Raw genomic sequence first — 21,893 nt, forward strand, 5'->3', positions numbered from 1 at the left:
CTCCATCCACCCGGGGAGCATGAAGATGTATCAGGACCTCAAGCAAGCTTATTGGTGGACTCGAATGAAGCGTGAGATCGCTCAATTCGTGAATGAATGTGATGTCTGCAGAAGAGTGAAGGCAGAACACCAAAGGCCAGCAGGTCTCCTCCAACCTCTTGCCATTCCAGAATGGAAGTTTGACCACATTGAGATGGACTTCGTGACTGGGTTTCCAAAGTCCAAGCGTGGCAATGATGCTATATTCGTTGTCATCGACAAACTCACCAAAGTGGCTCATTTTCTGCCTATGAAAGAATTGATCACTGCAGCTCAATTGGCGGAACTCTATACCTCTCGCATTGTCTCTCTGCACGGTATTCCTCAAGTGATATCTTCAGACCGTGGCAGCATCATTACCTCCAAGTTTTGGGATTCTTTTCAGAAGGCCATGGGCACGAACAACCGCTTCAGCACTGCTTTCCATCCTCAAACAAGCGGTCAAGTCGAGCGTGTCAACCAGATTCTTGAAGATATGCTCAGGGCTTGTGTGATCGCCTTCGGCATGAAGTGGGAGGATTGTCTCCCTTATGCTGAATTCTCCTACAATAACAGTTTCAAGCAAGTTCGGGCAAGGCCCCATTTGAAATTCTGTATGGCAGGAAGTGCCGTACCCCTCTCAACTGGTGTAAAACCGGTGAACGTCAGCTACTGGGTAATGACTTAATCACAGAGGCATAAGAGGTGTGTAAAGTCATTCGTGATAACCTCAAAGCAGCCCAATCCCGCCAGAAGATCTACTATGATAGTAAGCACCGTGATTTGGCTTTCGAGATCGGAGATCATGTTTACCTCCGTGTCTCTCCTATGAAAGGTACTCGTCGCTTCGGTATCAAAGGGAAGCTTGCCCCTAGATACGTGGGACCTTTCAAGATTGTCAGCAAGAGAGGCGAACACGCCTATCAACTCGAGCTTCCTTCAAACTTTGCAAATGTTCATGACGTGTTCCATGTATCTCAGCTTCGAAAGTGCTTCAAGACTCCTGACCGCACCGTCAACTTCGAGGACATTGAGCTCCAAGAAGATCTCTCTTATCATGAGCACCCAGTTGCTATTCTTGAAGAGACTGAACGCAAGACTCGCAACAAGTCAATCAAATTTCTCAAAGTCAAGTGGTCACACCATTCCGACCGTGAAGCTACCTGGGAACGCGAGGATCACCTCCGTTCTGAGTACCCGGAGTTTTTTCAGTCCTAGATCTCGGGACGAGATCTTTTCGTAGTGGTGGAGTGTTGTAACACCTCGGATGTAACTTTCCCAATTTGTACTCCAACTCTTGCCGTTTCCGGCGTTAAGTTATATTTATTTCTCGGGTTCGGGTCTTTGTCTCCGTGTGTTGTTGTCTTTGTCATGCATCTCATATCATGTCATCATGTGCATTGTATTTGCATACGTGTTCGTCTCATGCATTCGAGCATTTTCCCCGTTGTCCGTTTTGCATTCCGGCGCTTCGTTCTCCTCCGATGGTCATTTCTAGCTTTCTTTCATGTGTGGGGATTAAACATTTCCGGATTGGACCGAGTCTTGCCAAGCGGCCTTGGTTTACTACCGGTAGACCGCCTGTCAAGTTTCGTATCGTTTGGACTTCGTTTGATACTCCAACGGTTAACCGAGGGACCGAAAAGGCCTCGTGTGTGTTGCACCCTAGCTTGAGTCAATCGAGCTCTACTTTTGCTTCGTTGTGAATCTGGGCAGATCGTCAACTTGTTTGCGATTTTGCCGATGTTATTGTAGTTGATCTGTGCATGCTATGCCATTGTTCTTGCCATGTCTAGCTAGAATTTTGTGCCTTATTTATGGATGTATGCTTGCCTTGCCATGACTTGCACTGTAGTGAGTGCATCGAGCTCGTTTACATGCCTTCGTGAGTTATATTTCAGCATGTCTCAGTTTTCACTTCACTAAGTCTGAAAACTGATTGTGTTTTAGCCATGTTCGTGTTCCCGTTAGTATATTTTGTGAACCCTTTTGGCCCCACGTCACTTTGGGTCTTTTGTTAAGCTTGTTGAGTAGCTCCATGCCATGTTCTTCTTTTTCTTAATCAGGTCATGTAACATGTTGTTTTGCTTCTCCGAAGAGGGCTTCGTGATCTGAAATTTCAGACAAGTGTTAATTTCACTAAGTCTGGAATCTGTTTTGCATTTGCGTTTTTTCCATTCTTGTTTGAACCTCATAATGGATGAATTGGCCGTGTCTCAGTGCTAGTCTTTTGTTAAGCATATTGTGTGCATCCCTGCCATGTATTTTGTTGTCATGTTTGGTGGCTGTAGCATGTTCATTTCGTTGCATTTAGATGCCTACTTGCTGTAAATCGCAGACCGTTGTCATTTTTGAAATGCTCGCCATTTTCAAACCGTAACTCCGATTCCGGCGTTCTTTATATCATTTGCAAGCGATTTCATCTCATCTTTCCAGTGGCACCCTTGGAATTCCACGTTGAGGCCAGGTTCATGCATTTCCCGTCATATCTTGCATTTTGCATCCCGCATCGCATCCCGCATAGCATATCATCATTTCATCTTATTGCTTGGTCTTGCACGTGGTTGATTGCATCCTTGTTGCTTGTTTGTCTTGTTGGGTAGAGCCGGGAGACGAGTTCGCTACCGAGGAGCCCGTTGAGTTTGCTTGTGAGGATCCAGTCAACTCTGACAACTGTGCAGGCAAGATGATCATACCCTCGAAATCACTACTATCTTTGCTATGCTAGTTTGCTCACTCTTTGCTATGCCAATGCTACGATGACTACCTTTTGCTTGTCAGCCTCCCAAATTGCCATGTCAACCTCTAACCCACCATGTCCTAGCAAATCGTTGATTGGCTATGTTACCGCTTTGCTCAGCCCCTCTTATAGCATTGCTAGTTGCAGGTGAAGATTGGAGGCCGTTCCTTGTTGGAACATCTTTTATTTACTTGTTGAGATATCATTATATTGCTATGTTATCTTAATGCATCTATATACTTGGTAAAGGATGGAAGGCTCGGCCTCTCGCCTAGTGTTTTGTTCCATTCTTGCCGCCCTAGTTTCCGTCATGTCGGTGTTATGTTCCTGGATTTTGCGTTCCTTACGCGGTTGGGTTATAATGGGAACCCCTTGATATTTCGCCTTGATTAAAGCTTTTCCAGCAATGCCCAACCTTGGTTTTACCATTTGCCACCTAGCCTTTTTCTTTCCCTTGGGTTCTGCAGACTCAAGGGTCATCTTATTTTACCCCCCCGGGCCAGTGCTCCTCTGAGTGTTGGTCCACCTGTCAGCTACCGGTGGCCACCAGGGGCAAGTCTGGGCTGGCCTACCCGTACCTAGGACAATCTGAGTGTGCCCTGAGAAAGAGATATGTGCAGCTCCTATCGGGATTTGTCGGCACATTCGGGCGGTGTTGTTGGTCTTGTTTTAACCTGTCGAAGTGTCTTGAGTTACCGAGATACCGAGTCTGATCGGAACGTCTTGGGAGGAGGTCTATTCCTTCGTTGACCGTGAGAGCTTGTCATGGGCTAAGTTGGGACTCCCCTGCAGGGTTTGTACTTTTGAAAGCCGTGCCCGCGGTTATGGGCAGATGGGAATTTGTTAATGTCCGCTTGTAGATAACTTGAACCTTAATTAATTAAAATGAATCAACTGAGTGTGTTACCGTGATGGCCTCTTCTCGGCGGAGTCCGGGAAGTAGACACGGTGTTGGAGTTATGCTTGCGCAGGTTATTCTTCTAGGTTCTCGCTCACGCTTTGCCTCCTCTTCTCGCTCTCTTTTGCGTATAAGTTAGCCACCATATATGCTAGTCGCTTGCTGCAGCTCCACATATATTTGCCTACCCTGCCTATAAGCTTAAATAGTTTTGATCGCGAGGGTGCGAGATTGCTGAGTCCATGTGGCTCACAGATTACTATAACTCCAGATGCAGGTTCAGGTGATTCCACTCCAGGTGACGAGTACGAGCTCAAGTGGGAGTTTGACGAGGACTCTCAGCGTTACTATGTTTCCTTTCCCGATGATCAGTAGTGGTGCCCAGTTGGGGGTGATAGGGACCGTTGTCGCATGTTGGGTTTTCTTCTATTTTGGCGTCGTAGCCGGGCCATGAGTGTTTTGGATGATGTAATGTTAATTATGTTCTTGATTGACGTGGCGAGTGTAAGCCAACTATGTTCTCCCCTTTATTATTGATATTACATGGGATGTTGTAATGATTGCCTGACTTGCGACATTGCTTTCAATGCGGTTATGTCTCTAAGTCGTGCCTCGACACGTGGGAGCTATAGCCGCATCGTGGGCGTTACAAAGATGGAGGAGAATAGCTCAACTAGTGAGCATATGCTCAAAATGTCTGGGTACTACAATCACTTTAATCAGGTGGGAGTTAATCTTCCAGATAAGATAGTGATTGACAGAGTTCTTTAGTCACTATCACCAAGTTGCTAGAACTTCATGATGAACTATAATATGCAAGGGATGATGAAAACGATTCCCAAGCTCTTTGCGATGCTGAAATCGGTGAAGGTAGAAATCAAGAAAAAACATCAAGTGTTGATGGTTGACAAGACCACTAGTTTCAAGAAAAGCGGCAAAGGAAAAGAAAGGGAACTTCAAGAAGAATGACAAGAAAGTTGCCACTCCCATGAAGAAGCCCAAAGCTAGACCCAAGCCTAAAACTAAGTGCTTCTACTACAAAGGAAATGGTCACTGGAAGCAGAACTGCTCCAAATACTTGGCGGATAAGAAGGATGGCAAGGTGAATAAAGGTATATTTGATATACATGTTGTTGATATGTACTTTACTAGTGTTCATAGTAGCTCCCTGGGTATTTGATAACGGTTCAGTTGCTAAGATTAGTAACTCGAAACAGGAGTTACAAAATGAACCGAGACTAGTTGAGAGCAAAGTGACGATGTGTGTTGGAAGAGATTCCAAGGTTGATTAGATCACCATTGCATACTCCCTCTACCTTCGGGATTAGTGTTGAACCTAAATAAATGTTATTTGGTGTTTGCGTTGAGCATGAATATGATTGGATCGTGTTTGTGGCAAGACAGTTATTCATTTAAATCAGAGAATAATTGTTGTTCTGTTTACATGAATATAACCTTATATGGTCATACACCCAATGTAAATGGTTTATTGAATCTCGATCGTAGTAATACACATACTCGTAATATTGATGCCAAAATATGCAAAGTTGATAATGATAGTGCAACATATTTGTGGCACTGCCGTTTAGGTTATATTTGTGTAAACCACATGAAGAAACTCCATGCGGATTGACTTTTGGAATCACTTGATTATGAATCATTTGATGCTTGCGAACCATGCCTCATGGGGAAGATGACTAAAACTCCATTCTCCGGAACAATGGAGCGAGCCACTGACTTATTGTAAATAATACATACCGTTGTATGCGGTCCGATGACTGTTGAAGCTCGCGCGGGTATTGTTATTTTCTAACCTTCATAGATGATTTGAGGAGATATGGGTATATCTACTTAATGAAACACAAGTCTGAAACATTTGAAAAGTTCAAAGAATTCCAGAGTGAAGTGGAGAATCATCGTAACAAGAAAATAACGTTTCTACAATCTGATCGCGGAGGCGAATATTTGAGTTACGAGTTTGGCCTTCATTTAAAAAAATGTGGAAAGTTTCACAACTCACGCCACCTGGAACACCACAGCGTAATGGTGTTTCCGAACATCGTAACTGTACTTTATTAGATATGGTGCGATCTATGATGTCTCTTATCAATTTACCACTATCATTTTGGGGTTATGCATTAGAGACGGCTGCATTCACTTTAAATAGGGCACCATCTAAATCCGTTGAGACGACACCGTATGAACTATGATTTGGCAAGAAACCCAAGCTGTCGTATCTTAAATTTTGGTGTTGCGATGCTTATGTGAAAAAGCTTCAGCCTGATAAGCTCGAACCCAAATCGGAGAAGTGCGTCTTCATAGGATACCCAAAAGAAACTGTTGGGTACACCTTCTATCACAAATCCGAAGGCAGGATCTTTGTTGCTAAGAATGGATCCTTTCTAGAGAAGGAGTTTCTCTCAAAAGAAGTGTGTGGGAGGGAAGTAGAACTTGATGAGGTAATTGTACCTTCTCTCGAATTGGAAAGTAGCTCATCAAAGAAAACCGTTCTTGTGATGCCTACACCAAGTAGTGAGGAAGCTAATGATAATGATCATGAAACTTCGGATCAAGTTACTACCAAACCTCGTAGGTCAACCAGAGCACGTTCCGCACCAGAGTGGTACGGTAATCCTGTTCTAGAAGTCATGTTACTAGACCATGACAAAGCTACAAACTATGAGGAAGCATTGATGAGCCTAGATTCCGCAAAATGACTTGAGGCCATGAAATCTGAGATAGGATCCATGTATGAGAACAAAGTATGGACTTCGGTTGACTTGTCCGATGACCGACAAGCCATAGAGAATAAATGGATCTTCAAGAAGAAGACTAACGCTGATGGTAATTTTACTGTCTACAAAGCTCGACATTTTCGTGAAAGGTTTTCAACAAGTTCAAGGAGTTGACTACAATGACATTTTCTCACCTGTAGCGATGCTTAACTGTGTATGAATCATGTTAGCAATTGCCGCATTTTATGATTATGAAATCTGGCAAATGGACATCAAAACTGCATTCCTTAATGGATTCCTCAAAGAAGAGTTGTATATGATGCAACCAGAAGGTTTTGTCGATCCTAAAGGTGCTAACAAAGTGTGCAAGCTCCAGTGATCCATTTATGGACCGGTGCAAGCATCTCGGAGTTGGAATATATGCTTTGATAGTGTGATCAAAGCATATGGTTTTATACAGAATTTCAGAGAAGCCTGTATTTACAAGGAAGTGAGTGGGAGCTCTGTAGCATTTCTAATATTATAGTGGATGACAAATTGTTGATTGGAAATGATCTAAAATTTCTGGATAGGATAAAAGGATACTTGAGTATAAGTTTTTCCAATAGAAGACCTCGGCGAAGCTACTTATATTTTTTGCATCAAGATCTATAGAGATAGATCGAGACACTTAATTGGACTTTCAAAAGCACATACCTTGACAAGATTTTTGAAGAAATTCAAAATGAATCAATCAAAGAAAGGGTTCTCGCCTGTGTTGCAAGGTGTGAAGTTGAGTAAGACTCAAAGCCCGACCACGTCTGAAGATAGCGAGAGAATGAAAGTCATTCCATATGCCTAAGCCATAGGTTCTATAAAGTATGCCATGCTGTGTACGAGACATATTGTGTACCTTACCATGAGTTTGGCAAGGGGGTACAATAGTGATCCAGGAGTAGATCACTCGACAGCGGTCAAAATTATCCTTAGTTACCTAAGAGGACTAAGGAAATGTTTCTTAGTTATGGAGGTGACAAAGAGTTCGTCATAAAGGGTTATGTCAATGCAAGCTTTGGCACTAATCTAGATGACTCAGTGTCTCAATCTGGATACATATGGAAAGTGGGAGCAATTAGCTAGAGTAGCTCCGTGCAGAGTATTGTAGACATTGAAATTTGCAAAATAAATATAGTTTTGAATGTCATAGACCCGTTGACTAAACTTCTCTCACAAGCAAAACATGATGACACCTTAGTACTATTGGGGTGTTAATAACATATCGATGTGAACTAGATTATTGACTCTAGTAAAACCTTTGGGTGTTGGTCACATGGCGATGTGAACTATGGGTGTTAATCACATAAAGATGTGAACTATTGGTGTTAAATCACATGGCGATGTGAACTAGATGATTGACTCTAGTGCAAGTGGGAGACTGTAGGGAATATTCCCTAGAGGCAATAATAAAGTTGTTATTTATATTTCCTTATATGATGATAAATGTTTATTATTCATGCTAGAATTGTATTAAACGGAAACTTGATACATGTGTGGATACATAGACAAAACATAGTGTCCCTAGTAAGCCTCTACTAGACTAGCTCATTGATCAAAGATGGTTAAGTTTCCTAACCATAGACATGTGTTGTCATTTGATGAACGGTATCCCATCATTAGGAGAATGATGTGATGGACAATACTAATCCGTTAGCTTAGCATAATGATCGTTAAGTTTCATTGTTATTTCTTTCTTCATGACTTATACATATTCCTTTAACTATGAGATTATGCAACTGCCAGATACCAGAGGAATACCTTGTGTGCTATCAAACGTCACAACATAACTTTGTCATTATAAAGATGCTCTAGAGGTATCTTCGAAGGTGTTTGTTGGGTTGGCATAGATCGAGATTAGGATTTCTCGCTCCGAGTATTGGATAGGTATCTCTTGGCCCTCTCAGTAATGCACATCATAATAAGCCTTGCAAGCAATGTGACTAATGAGTTAGTTGCGGGATGATACATTACGGAACTAGTAAAGAGACTTGCCGGTAACGAGATTGGACTAGGTATGGAAATACCGATGATCAAATCTCGGGCAAGTAACATACCGATGACAAAGGGAATAATGTATGTTGTCATAACAGTTTGACCGATAAAGATATTCATAGAATATGTGGGAGCCAATATAAGCATCCAGGTTCCTCTATTGGTTATTGACCAGAGAGGTGTCTCGGTCATGTCTACATAGTTCTCGAACCCGTAGGGTCCGCACACTTAATGTTCGATGATGATTTGCATTATATGAGTTATGTGATTTCGTGACCGAATGTTGTTCAGAGTCCCGGATGAGATTACAGACATGACGAGAAGTCTCGAAATGGTCAAGAGGTAAAGATTCATATATAGGACGATAGTATTTGGACACTAGAAGTGTTCCGGGGGTACCGAGTACGTATCAGGTCACCGAAAGGGGTTCCGGGCTACTCCCGGTAACTATATGGGCCTATTGAGCCAAGAGGGGAAACACAGCAGCTAGCATGGGCTGCTGCGCCCCCCTTGCTGGCCGAATAGGAAGGGGAAGGGAAAAGGGAAAGAGAGAAGGAAGGGGAGGCAATTTGGCCTCCCCCTTCCTTCCCTCCTCTCTCCCCTTTCCTTCCCTCCTACATGGGGCGCCGCATGGCTATCCCCCTCCCCCTCCCACCTATATATATGTGGGGAGGGGGCACCTAGAACAAACAACAAACATTGTTAGCCGTGTGCGGCGCCCCCCTCCACAGTTTACGCATCCGGTCATATTCACGTAGTGCTTAGGCGAAGCCCTGCGCGGATCACTTCACCATCACCGTCACCATGCCATCGTGCTAACGGAACACTCCCTAGTCACTTTGCTGGATCAAGAGTTCGAGGGACGTCATCAAGCTGAACGTGTGAAAAACTCGGAGGTGTCGTACGTTCGGTGCTTGATCGGTCGGAACGAGAAGAAGTTTGACTACATCAACCGCATTGTCAAACGCTACCACTTTCGGTCTACGAGGGTATGTAGACAGACTCTCCCCCTCTCGTTGCTATGCATTTCCTAGATAGATCCTGCATTAGCGTAGGAATTTTTTTGAAATTGCATGCTACATTTCCCAACACTTCCTTGCTTGCGTACAATTTCCTCAAATTGTTTACTTCTGGCAAGGCTCTTGTAAACACCTTTCTCTATAATTCCCTTCAATAAGCTATTTTGTTGCTCAAGTGTAACTTGGCTAAGAGAATCATTAGTGGAATCAAGAGAACTACTTGAAGCAACAATATTGAATTTAACATGATTATTGTTACTACTAGAAGAAGAATCTTTCTTTCTCTTGTTGCTAGACTTTACTTGTGGCATGTAAGTAGACAAGAGTACACGCTTGGCAATGTAAAGAAGAACTTTTCTTACGAAGATCATCATTGATTGCTTTTAAGAACTCATGCTCTTGCTCTAGATTGAGCTTTTCAAAGCGTAGCTTTTCATGAGTTTTTAAAAGTTCTCGGTGATCCTCTAAGGTAGTTTCATGAGCTAACTTAAGAGTGTTTAGTTCTTTAGTTAGACGCTCAATCTCCTTCTTATCATCGTCATTCATTTTATCTTGATTAGCATGATTAATTGCAATTTCATCATAGTTTTCATCACTAGATTTGTCAACAAGTAAAACATCATCACCTAGCAAATCATCTTCATCACTATTGAAATCAACATACTCGGGGGTGTGATACCTTGGGGCCTTTAGCCATGAAGTATCTTCCAATCCCTTCATTTGGTGAATCAAATATGTCGTAGGAGTTGGATGACACAAGTGCAATACCGGCAACACGTTCATCTTGAGTATATTCGGAGTCGGAGTGATAGCTTCTCTCGGAGTAGTTGTCGGAGTGTGAGCCGGATACCCATTCACCAACATGATCTTGATGTCTTCATCTTGTGTAGCTCTTTGATGACTATTCCTTCCTTTCCGAATCCTTGCTTCTACGAGAGGGTCTTCATTCATAATGATCATCTCTACTCCTCCTCTCTCTTGGTGGTGATTCCTCTCTTTTTCTTCTCCTTTTAGGTGAGTCTTCTCTTCTAGGGAGTCGAACACTCACTAGAGTAGTGTCTAGGTCTTCCACAGTTGTAGTAATTTCAATCATGACTAGAAGATCTTTTGTCATTGTAGGACCTTGACTCGGAACTTCTTTCCTTGCTTCTACTCTTGTAGAACTTGTTGAAGTTCTTCACCATTAGGCTCAATTCTTCATTGAAGGCTTGTTTCTCACTTGATGTTGTAGGAGCATCACATGAAGCTTTGTAAGAACCACTTGACTTGTCGTGAAGCTCTTCTTTATACTTGAGTGACATCTCATGAGCAACAATTCTACCAATGACTTCTGTTGGCTTGAGATCTTTGTAAGTGGGCATCATTTGGATCAAGGTGCACACGGTATCATATTTTCCATCCATGGCGAGCCTAGAGTACATTTCAGCAACACCTTCACCATCTTTTATTTTGAACTTGTCAAGCTGACTTTGAAGCACATCCAATTTGGATTCCTTGACGGACTCGGTACCTTCATGCATATCAACCAAAGTATCTCAAATTTCCTTTGCATTCTCAAGACGGCTGATTTTGTTGAATTCTTCGGGGCACAATCCGTTGAAGAGGATATGGCAAGCTTGAGCATTGTATTGCAACATCTTCAATTCTTCCATGGTTGCTTCATAATTCGGTTCTCTTCCAACTTCAAAGAATTCACCTTGCAAACCAATACACACAATAGTCCAAGAATATGCATTTTCATCTTATGCTTCCAACTAGCAAAATTAGTTCCATCAAATTAAGGACCTCTACGGAGGTAATTTCCCTCGGTAGACGCCATACTCTCCTAGGTTGTCAAACCAAGGCTATGATGACCAAAGCTCCGATACCACTTGTAGGATCGAAAGTAGGTCTAGAGGGTGTGATTAGGCTACTTTACCAAATAAAAATATAGCCTTTTCCAATTTTAAATCTTGGCAGATTTTAGCAACTTGGCACAAGTCAAGCAATCAACCTACACATGCAATTCTAAGAGTATAGCAGTGGAATGTAAAACATTTCATATGAAGGTAAAGGGAAGGGTTTGGAAAGGCAAACGCAATGTAGACAAAGAGATTTTTGGCGTGGTTTCGATAGGTGGTGCTATCGTACATCCACGTTGATGGAGACTTCAACCCACAAAGGGTAACAGTTACGTGAGTCCACGGAGGGCTCCACCCATGAAGGGTCCATGAAGAAGCAACCTTGTCTATCCCACCATGGCCATCGCCCACGAAGGACTTGCCTCACATGGGTAGATCTTCATGAAGTAGGTGATCTCCTTGCCCTTACAAACTCCTTGGTTCAACTCCACAATCTTTGATGGAGGCTCCCAAGTGACACCTAACCAATCTAGGAGACACCACTCTCCAAAAGGTAATAGATGGTGTGTTGATGTTGAACTCCTTGCTCTTGTGCTTCAAATGATAGTCTCCCCAACACTCAACTCTCTCTCATAGATTTGGCTATGGTGGAAAGATTATTTGAATGGAAAGAAACTTGGGGAAGGCCAGAGATCAAAATTCTTGTGGTTGGATTGGAATGTCTTGGTCTCAACACATGAGTAGGTGGTTCTCTCTCAGTAAATGAGTAGTGGAAGTGTTGTCATGTTCTGATGGCTCTCTCTTTAATAGAGAAGGGGTGGAGTGGTATATATAGCCTCCACAGAAAACCTAACCGTTACACACATTTGATGCAAGTCGGTCAGACCGACTAGGTGAACTCGGTGAGACTGATTCAGTTCAAAATGTGAATCTTAGGATTCTTGGTGAGACCGACATGATCAACTCGGTGGGACCAATGTGCTAGGGTTAGGGAAAAACCTTATCTCAGTTTGACCGATTACATAAACTCGGAGAGACCGATTTTAGTAATGAGGAAACAGAGAGTTGTTCAGGCAAACTTGGTGGGACCGATTGCTCCTCTCGGTGATACCGACACGTTACAAAGGGGAAACAGAGAGTTTTCATTGTGAAATCGGTGGGACTGATTGCTCATTTTGGAGAGACCGAAACATTACAAAGGGAAACAGAGCGTTTGCAATCCCATCTCGATGAGACCGAACTGATTAGGGTTTCTGGAAATGGCTATGTCAAAAGAACTCAGTGGCACCGGATGGATCAAATCGGTGGGGCCGAGTTTGACTCTAGGTTTAGGACATATTTGGAATTGAGAAAGTGGTTGAGGGCTTTGGTGCATATCACTAAGCATTTTGAGCAAGTAGACCATTAAGCAACACCTCATCCCCTTTTAAAGTATTGGCTTTTCCTATGGACTCAATGTGATCTTAGATCACTAAAATATAAATGAAGAGTCTTGTGCTTTTGCCAATATTTTTCCTTAGCATTTTGAGGGGTCCACATCTCCAGTCCATGTCATGCCAATCATTGAACTTTCTGAAATAATCAACTCGAATGGATATTAGTTCAGTGAGCTATATGTTGTTATGAATTACCAAAACCACCCAGGGATTAGTTAGACTTTCAGATGTATATATCTTTTTATCATGAATATAATAAAGTGGGCTTCCCTGAAGTTCAGGGCCTCTGTCGTTTTGTTTCTGTGCATTTAAGTCTTTATTAATTGATCACAAGGTCACTTGGGGGCTTCCGAATCACCGGGTTTAGCTTTCATACCCTCTTGACCGGCATGAAATGCCATATTATTGGTTAAACCTTCTTGTTTGCAACTTGCTACTCTGCTAGGTGACCCTCCAAACTCTTGATAAGTCAATCTTTTTTAAGACCATGAACTCGTCAAGATTAAAACGGCGGCTTTGTGTCATGAGAGAGCTGGCTTACAGTGAGTTAGGATAAACCCACCTATCTGTGTAGTGCTATTCCGCTATATGGACTATCGTACTTTTGACAGTCAATCTTTTTTAAGACCCTGAACTTGTTAAGGTTAAAACGACGAATTTATGTCGCGGGAGGCCAGCATACAGGATAACACGGCTATGCGGCCTTGAAAGCAAACATGAGGCCTGTGAGCCAACTTTTTCGATCTTGTCTTAAAAACCGGCCTAACAAATATTTGAGATTACCAAATAGACATGGCTTCCTCCCACCCCCACCCCCACCTCGGCGATCTCCAACACCTCTGGCGATCTCCCACACTAGCCACCAAATTTTAGTTTCTCTCCAATAGATCACGTCGGCGCCTCCTTATCTACACGTCCATACGTGTCTCATATGGGTTCAAGCGATGGATCTACCCTTGGCTTGAATTTCTCCAAGGTTTGGCTTTTGCAGATAAGGTTTTCCAATCAACTGGTTTCTCGGTTCACCCCATGGAGGACTCGGGCTTCTTTACCATGGTGGTCTCCTTTGGTCGTCATGATTTTCGTCTCAATGAGGATTCTGTGGCGGTGGCACTTGAGGCTACCATTGCTGGTTCGGCCATTGAGCTCTTAGTTTTCTCCATCAAAGATAAGGTATTTGGATTTTAAGTCTCTTGCAAGGTGGTAGGAATGATAATTCTTAGTCTAAGATCTTTTTCATGTGATTGTTTCAAATGTTACTTCCAACTTTGGGGTAATGGTGACCCAAATTGGGGTCGCAAGTTTAAGATCTAGAAATTAGAATGTGATGCTGAATGGGTCATTATGAGTCCTTCTAAAAGGCGTTCTGCTCTCAATTTGTTAGCTATGCATTCTAAGCCAGTGAAGCCCTCAATTAGATCTGATTGTTCTGTTTGCAAGAAATTATCTTTTGATGTCTTCCAAAACTATCCGGCTTGTCGTGGTTATCGTTATCCGGCCACCCAAAATTGTATTGAAACTACTAAAGATGCGGGTTATACGATTCCATCGCATGAAAGGGTGGTCATCCACCCCACGCCTCCGGCTAACCTCCCGTGGACATCCACAATGTCGTCGATATCTTTTGGAACGGTGCAAGACTTGATCTCTCCGGCTAATCGTATGTCGTCATCTTCGGGCGGGTATGTCGCTGATTCGAATGTGGGTGTTACTGGCCATGTTGGGCCATCGCATGCGCGTGCCACGGGTTGGATTGAACCTAAAAACATTAGTGGGCCTTCTAATGTGCCATCTTCTCAGCAGGCCCGGGATGATTTTGATGCTATGGTCTCTGAAATGGTTGATGAAATTCATACATGCCAAATGTGTTTATGGAAGGGTCATTTTGCTTCAGCGTGCACGTCCAATCTACGGTGTACCGCTTGTTCACGGGTTGGCCATACCAAAAAGGATTGCAACAGATTTGCAAAGATTTTGGGGTTGGTTTGGCAACCAAAACCCGCTAATGTTTTGACTTCCGAGGATAGCCTGGTTGGCAGCGGGAATATCTCCCTGATAAGGGTTTTACCAAACTTGACCCCCTTGCATTTCTCCATTAACTACATCGACCAGTTTCATCAGCCCTGGCCCCAAGACACCTTCTACTGCGCCGCCTGAAACCCCACCACCGCCGATGTGCTCACCATCTAGGGCAATTCCTTCAGCTAGCCCCGCTTCGATGGCCAACTTTCACCTTGACCTGATGGTGTACGTGCCGACGGGCCATCACATTGTCGATGGTGGAGAAACTTGGGTGCCTCAAACTTTTGTGACGCCACATACCCCGATTGTGCGCCGCCATGAAGAGTTTATGCTTGCTGGGTGTCGGTGCACAAAAGTAGGGGCTCTCTTTCGTACCCCTTTACTTGTGCGCGGACAGTAAGACCTGCACCTACGACCATACCTAGCGGGGCAGAGGAAGCAGAAGAACAACAATACCAGAGCAGCGCTCCCGCCAGGAGCACGAAACAACCAAAACAACGCCAAGACAAGAGACACAAAGAGAAGAGGGCGAGGTGGACTCCCTAGGCAAGGCCCTTGCCGGGGCAACTTGCCCAATGCCAACAGAGCGCGCCACCCTTGAGCCCAAGGGTTCCAACACCATCAACCACATTGGAACTAAGGCTCGGGAGGCACCTCCATGGTGGCATACAGATCTTTGTGAAGATCATAAGCACACAAGATTGGATGAGGACCAGAAGACGATGATCCTCGGCAAGATCCTTTCCGAGGAAATCCATGAGACCCACGACAAGATCCTTGCTGGGGACGACTGCGATGCCACGACAAGACCCTTGTCGGGGCCCCGGCAAGACCCTCACAGAGGATACCTATGGGCAATAGCCAGGCCCACGTCTGCCAAGACCCCACCACCATTCTCATGCAGGTGCTAGCCCAACCAGCTGGGCGGGCACCTGTGTGGCGACGCGCGGCCTCCAAGCCAACTCAGCCAGCACCTATGTGGTGGCATGTAGTTCTTCGTGAAGACCCTACCACCACGCCATCTCAACAGCCTGCCAGCCTACGTGACGCTTCATCCCTCGTTGGCCTGGACGCGCTTCGGAGCGAGATGGAACGACGACGAATGGGACGGGCCTCGTTATCGTCCCCAATAAAGCAACGAGACACCTAAGAAGTGCATTTAATGTGCCTTGTCCCATAATGACAGACGATAAGCTTGTACACTGTTTACCTTTCCACCTCCTGTGTGCCACTGTGGCGACCCCTTTTTGACTATAAAAGGAGGCCCGAGGCGTACTGGAGAAGGATTCGGACCTTTTGGACTACACACGCACCGTAGCTAGTTCAGAAGCTCAAGAACACTCAAATATACACCAAAGCAGGACTATGGTATTACGCATCCTTGCGGCCCGAACCTGGGTAAACGATCCTTGCTCTAGCTACTAGACCCGCTCTTTGCACAACTCCGCGCCCGCCAACCGTAGAAGGGGTCCCAGTGATCCCATAGGTGTCGTTCCCACCGATATTGAGGTAATGCCAATCCCTCCGTCTGATCAGATTGGGGATGCCGGGGAAGAAGTAGTTAAGTGGTTTCAAGCTCATGGGTTTTTTGCGAGGTCTGCGCAGCCATGGATTCGGGATGTAGGTCTGTTTGATCTTAGAGATGCTGCAGTCCGATATTCTCTTTTGCAACTGCCACCTCAAGAACTTGGCAATGATCGCTTTGTTCGTTTTATGAAACATGAGGAAGGAGAATCTTTCCGTGGTGCTCAGGGTTTTCGTCAGGGGCTGCTCATGTTCTTGGGGATTCCTTTAGATCTTCGTAATACAGAATGCATTAGAGCTGCAGTGAACACATTTGGTAAATTCCATCATTGGAATAGTGAGGACCCCTATTTGGTGTGAACTTTGGTGTTTGCTTCATTCCCATAAGACATTCTTGTGCCGAGGATGTGGTTTTCATGGACTTTGCTCCTTGGGGAGGTGCTAGAGTATCGTGGACAGTGCATCTATACATCCTTGGAGCCAATTTTGCTGAGCAAATGCCCAGGATGAGGACTGGATGCCCATCAATGGCAATCCTCATCCAATACCTGGTGTGCCCTCTCCTGAGATGCCCCCTTTCATCCTGCCTCCATACCTAGCTATGGGTTGCAATGATGTGCCACCTCCTTCTTCTCCTGAGCTAGCACATAATGAGGTGGAAGGAGTCAATTGGGGTAATTGGAATGAACCTGCTGATCAGCCAGTGTCATGAACCTGCTGATCAGCCAGTGTTTCAGGACCAAGAAACAATGGCCGTGTATGTATCTGTACAACCTAGTTCTCTTTCACACCAGCAGGAGCTGCAAGTGCCAGTGATATCTATTGAGGAAGATCAGTCAGTTTCTATGAATGATGTGTAGCCAGATGTGGAAGCCAACAATTAGGCAATTGTAGTTTATCAACCTCAAGTGATCAACATTCCTGCTCTGGAATTTGAGTCTGTGGCTATACCTTTTGGGCTTCCTCTACCCCCTAAGATGGTTTGGAGAAGGTCCTTTGAAAATCTTTTGGAAGCTCCAACTGTTTTTGCAGTTCCCAAACCTCTCATGTTCCAGCCTTCAGAACCAGTGATCCTGTCTAAGAGGAATTTGGATTTTGCATTTAGCCAGGACACTCCTCCTTTGCTGACATGGAAGGATCGGGATGTTATCAGGCCTGTTGCCAGAGCTCTCTTCTCTAAAAATGTTGAAAAGGAAGCATTTGTTGTCTACCCTTCTGCTTTGAGAAAAAAAGCAATGAAACCTTGCAAGACGTTGGCGCCAACCCCACTTGTGGAAACTTCTGTTTGAAGGTCCACCAGGAGCTCTATGCGGCGTGATGGGTTTAAGCCCACTTTCCAGGAGCTGGCTTTGCAGCCCAAATGCAAGAAGCCCAAGGCCAAGCCCATCTTCGCTGAGATGCCAGATGACCCTGCAGATGTTCCTCCAGCAACTCCCGTTAGTCACCTGCAGGAAATTGGGAAGGAACTTGAAATAGATGCAAAGCTTCTCACTATGGATGCACTTATGGTGGATCCCCTAAATGCTGGAAACACCACTCATAATGAATAGTGTAATCATGTCTTTATGGAACTGGCAAGCCTATAAATGTGCTGTTGAACTTCTATGGTTATGGTCCTTATGTTTTGGAAAACTTTTATGTAATAATGGTGGAATTGATCTGTTTATGTTATGTGGACATGTGGCATTGTGTGTCATGTACTTTCTGGCCTTTATGTCTTGCTATTTTAATGAGTAATAATTGTAGAAATTGGAATGTTTTTTGCTGGAATGTCAGAGGCCTAAATGCTGAGACTAGGCAGAGGGCTGTGAGGCAAAAAATTGATGAGAGCCAATGTGTTGTTGCTTGTTTGCAAGAAACCAAATGTTCCTCTTTTGATTCTGGGGCAATTAAAAATATCTATCCAAAGAGATTTGACTCTTTTGCATGCTCACCTTCCGTGGGTGCTTCAGGAGGAATCCTTGTGGTCAGGAATTCATCTGTATTTGTGGAAACTTTATTAGAAGTTCAACAGTATGATGTGGTTATTGAATTTGTTTGCAGACAGAATAATGAAAAGTGGACTTTGGTCACTATATATGGGCCTTGCCAGGGTGAAGCCAGAGATAATTTTGTAACCTGGCTTTATAACTTGCACATTCCTATGGATGAAAATTGGCTCATGTTATGGGATTTTAACTTCATGAGGTCTTTGGATAATAGAAATTTGCCTGGAGGTGATTTGTATGATATCTTCATTTTTAATGAGATAGTTGGGCATTTGGGTCTGTTAGAGTTACCTATAAAGGGTAGATCTTTCACCTGGTGAAACATGCAAGATACACCACTCCTTGAGTAGCTGAATTAGTTTTTCACCTCTGTGGACTGGATTACTGTTTATCCTATGACAGAGGTGCTCCCTCTAGCTAGAACAGCTTCTGACCATGCCCCGTGTGTTGTTACCATTAAAACTTCCATCCCAAAATCAAATCTCTTTAGGTTTGAGAATTATTGGTTAGAATTGGAGGGTTTTATGGACATTGTTGAGAAATATTGGCAGAAACCTTCCTGGAAGGGACACATCACTGCTAGGATTGCAGATAAATTTAAAACTTTGAGAATGTGCCTCAAGAGGTGGCAAATGAGTATTTCTAAACTCAAAATCTTCATCACTAAATGCAATCATGTAATCCTACTGTTGGATGAGCTTGAAGAGTTTAGGCCTCTGTTTAGGCAGGAGTCTAATTTTAGGAGAATTGTTAAATCCCATGTGGAAAAATTATTCCATCTCCAATTTCTCTACTATAAGAAAATATGTACCATAAGATACATTAAAGTAGGGGGAGAAAATACTAAGTTCTTTCATGCAATGGCCACCGAGAGACATAGGTGGAATTCAATTGCTAGTTCGAAACTGGCAGATGGAACAGTGGTCACTGAGCATTCCCAAATGGAGGGAGTGATTTGGAATTGTTTTAAGTACAGAATGGGAACTTCAAGAGGAATCAGGATGGGATTTGACCTGTCTGCTCTCATCTCTCATGTGGAGGGACTTGATGTGTTCACAAAGCCTTTTGAGAAGGAAGAAATGGACAATGTTGTGATACATATGCCAGTGGATAAAGCTCCGGGGCCATATGGTTTTAATGGTTTGTTCTTTAAGAAATGTTGGCACATGATCTCCAATGATTTTTATGAGTTAGCCCAGGCTTTTTTCTGATGGTTCTGCTGTACTGGAAAATATTAATGGCTCTTACATTACTTTGGTGCCTAAAATGCTCACACTTGAGGAAGTGGGTGATTTCAGACCCATTTCATTAACTGGGATGGGCCTGAAGTTTCTCTCTAAGACGGCAGCTAACAGATTTCAAAATGTGATTATGCAGTGTATACATAAGAACCAGTATGTTTTTTTCAAAAGCAGGATAATTCAGGATTGCAGTGGCTGGACATTTGAGTATTTGCACCAATTCCATCAATCCAGAAGGCCCATTGTTATTCTTAAACTAGACTTTGAGAAGGCCTTTGATTCTCTGGAACATGAGGCTATTGTTCAAATTTTGAGGCACAAGGGTTTCAATGATAAGTCGATATTATGGGTGAAGCAGCTGCTATCTACTGGAACATCTTCAGTGCTCCTCAATGGTGTTCCTGGTAGGAAGTTTATTTGCAAAAAGGGAGTAAGGCAGGGGGTCCTGTCTCTCCTCTTCTTTTTGTTATAGTTGCTGATCTTATGCAGACAGTAATCAATGATATGTTCAGAAAAGGGATTCTACAGCTACCTATTCCTTGCATGACCAAGATTATCCAGTGATTCAATATACTGATGACACTTTGACCATCTTACCTGCTGACAGGGCTCAACTTATTTCTCTCAAGGAAATGCTTAAGATTTTTTCACAGTCCACTGGTATTGATGTGAATTATCATAAATCCTTCATCATCCCAATTAATGTTGACCCTGCTCACATGTCTGACCTAGTTGCTGCTTTTGGTTGCCAAATTGGAAAAATGTCTTTCACCTATCTTGGGTTGCCAGTGGGAACAACAAGGCCAAAGATAGTTGATTTTATGCCACTGGTTGATTGTATGGAGAGAAGAATGACTGCTAGTTCCTCTTTTCTAAATCAAGGAGAAAGATTGCAGTTCCTAAACTCTGCATTATCCTCTATGCCCATTTTCTTTCTCTGCAGTTTGGCTGCTCCTGTTGGGATTTTGAAGCAGCTGGAGAGAATTCAGAGACAATGCCTCTAGAGAAAGCAAAGAGATGAGCCTGCTCCCTCCCTTGCTGCTTGGGAGATTATTTGTAGGCCAAAAAATAGAGGAGGACTTGGTATCCTAAACTTGGGGGTGCAAAATGTTGCTCTTCTTTTCAAGCATGCAAACAATTTCCTGAATAAGAAGGATCTTCCTTGGGTGTCCTTAATTTGGGATACATACTACCATGGCAGGGTGCCCCAAGGAACTTGAGACGGTGGCTCTTTCTGGTCAAGAGATGTGTGCAAAGCAATGCAGAACTTCAAAGATTGTTCATGGGTACAGATTAATGAGGAAGACACTGCACTATTTTGGTCTGATCAGTGAAAGTTAGGTGATGAGGCTACCACTTTGCAGTCCAGATATCCTAGGCTCTTTTCTTTTGCTAAGAAACCTTGGATTACTGTCAAGGAGCTTTTTGAGGTGCATGACATCTTTCAAAACTTCCACCTTCCTCTCTCTGCACAGGCCTATGAGGAACTTCTCAATATGCAATCTCTGATGGAGAGCCATAAAAGAGTTATTGGGTCCAAAGATGTCTGGTTCTGGCAAGGCTCAACCAAAGAGTACAAAACAAAGATGTTTTACTCTCACACTTTTGCATCTAAAACTTTTAATCCATTGACCTCTTGGATATGGAAATCCTCTTGCACCATGAAAATCAAAGTGTTCACCTGGATGCTCATAATGGATATATTAAACACTAAAGCTATGGTGGCAGGAGACATTGGCATTGGGATGATGGGGTGACCTATGTGATGTGCCCTTTGCAAGCAAGAGAAACCAGGGACCATCTCTTTTTTAACTGCAATTTCAGTGTAAGAGTGTGGAATTATCTTCAGATTGATTGGTCTGCAGGGAATTCAATGATTGATTTGGTTATTCAGGCCAGGAGAAGTTTTGATAAGCCTTTCTTCACTGAAGTGGTGTTCATTGCCTGCTGGAACATTTGGATCATTCGAAATGCAAAAGTCTTCAGGAGTGATAGGGCTAGTTTCAACAAGTGGAGAGGTGCCTTCATCCATGACATCAGCCTCATGCAATATAGAATCAAGGATGCCTTCAAGGATGATCTATTGAGATGGGTCTCTTTTCTGCCTCCTTGAGGCCTTGTCTTCGATGCTTTTCTTTTCCTCTGTACAATAGGTAGATTGTTTGATTACCACTTGTAATCCTTGTAATGTTTTTGTAACTCCTTTTCTTTATTAATAAAGCTATGGATAGGCTATGGGGGTTTTGCCCGATAGTTCCCAGTCAAAAAATATATTTGAAATTTGTGTATGCTTCTGTTTTGGTTTTGTAGATGTTTTTATGATCTCAAGCTCTTTTGCCCTTGTGCACATTGTGAATATCTGGGTCATATAGGCTCCGGGTTGTGTTCCTCAGGTTTGAGTAT

This window comes from Triticum urartu, chromosome 4 (genome assembly GCF_003073215.2).
Source record: "Triticum urartu cultivar G1812 chromosome 4, Tu2.1, whole genome shotgun sequence".
Lineage (NCBI taxonomy): Eukaryota > Viridiplantae > Streptophyta > Magnoliopsida > Poales > Poaceae > Triticum > Triticum urartu.